Source organism: Excalfactoria chinensis, chromosome 2, assembly GCF_039878825.1.
Source record: "Excalfactoria chinensis isolate bCotChi1 chromosome 2, bCotChi1.hap2, whole genome shotgun sequence".
NCBI classification, from domain to species: Eukaryota; Metazoa; Chordata; class Aves; order Galliformes; family Phasianidae; genus Excalfactoria; species Excalfactoria chinensis.
In genome coordinates this window covers 11,037,787-11,038,584 of record NC_092826.1, presented here as the reverse complement: position 1 = coordinate 11,038,584, position 798 = coordinate 11,037,787, and the positions used below count along the sequence as shown (strand labels likewise).

Below are 798 nucleotides of genomic sequence, written 5' to 3'. Positions count from 1 at the left end.
CTGCCTTGGTTGTTCACAAAGATGTTAAAGAGCATTAGTCCCATGATGGACCCCCAGGGACACCATTTGTCACCAGCCTCCTCCACCAGTTGACCACAACCCTCTGGCTGTAACCATCCAACCAGTTCCTTTTCCACTCAATAGTCCAGCCTCCAAATCCACATCTCCAGTGAAAAGATAAGAATGTCATGTGGGACCATGTCAAAGGTCTTTCAGAATTCCAGGTGGATGATAGCAGTTGCTGTTCCTTTGTTCACTGATGCTGTAGTATTTCCCCAGATTTCCCTTTCTATCCCTCTTAAAAATGGGAGTAATGTTTCCCTTTTTCCAGTCTTTGGGGATTTCACCTGATAGCCATGACTTTTCAAATATGATGCAGTGTGTCTCGGCAACCACATCAGCCTGCACAGCCCTGGGATGCAGGTTATCAGGCCCCACTGAGTTGTACACATTCAGTCTCATAAAGATTTGCCTGCCGACGAGGATGGGATTCGAACCCATGCGTGCAGAGCACAATGGATTAGCAGTCCATCGCCTTAACCACTCGGCCACCTCGTCTGCTATTATCTCACTCTGAAGTCTACGTCTGAAATACAGAACATATATCATATTGTAAGTTGTGTCAAATTTCTTGCATTGACGCTATCGGGAGCTCAGGATGAGGAGCTCAGGTGGAGATATGCACACTGCAGCCATCCAATGTTTGGTGTGATTAATCTTTCCCTATCAAGTAACAGAAGAACTACCTTTGACTCTCTACACTCAGTTTGTTTAAAACTAATTATCTGCAAAAGCATG

At 45.2% G+C, this 798-nt stretch overlaps 1 non-coding gene across 1 annotated transcript; it reads right to left on the bottom strand.

Moving 5' to 3' along the window:
- Window positions 1–476: 476 nt before the first annotated feature.
- TRNAS-GCU (transfer RNA serine (anticodon GCU)) lies at window positions 477–558 on the bottom strand. The gene has a single exon. It is a non-coding gene; the product is annotated as a tRNA-Ser (tRNA).
- Between the last annotated feature and the right edge of the window lie 240 nt (window positions 559–798).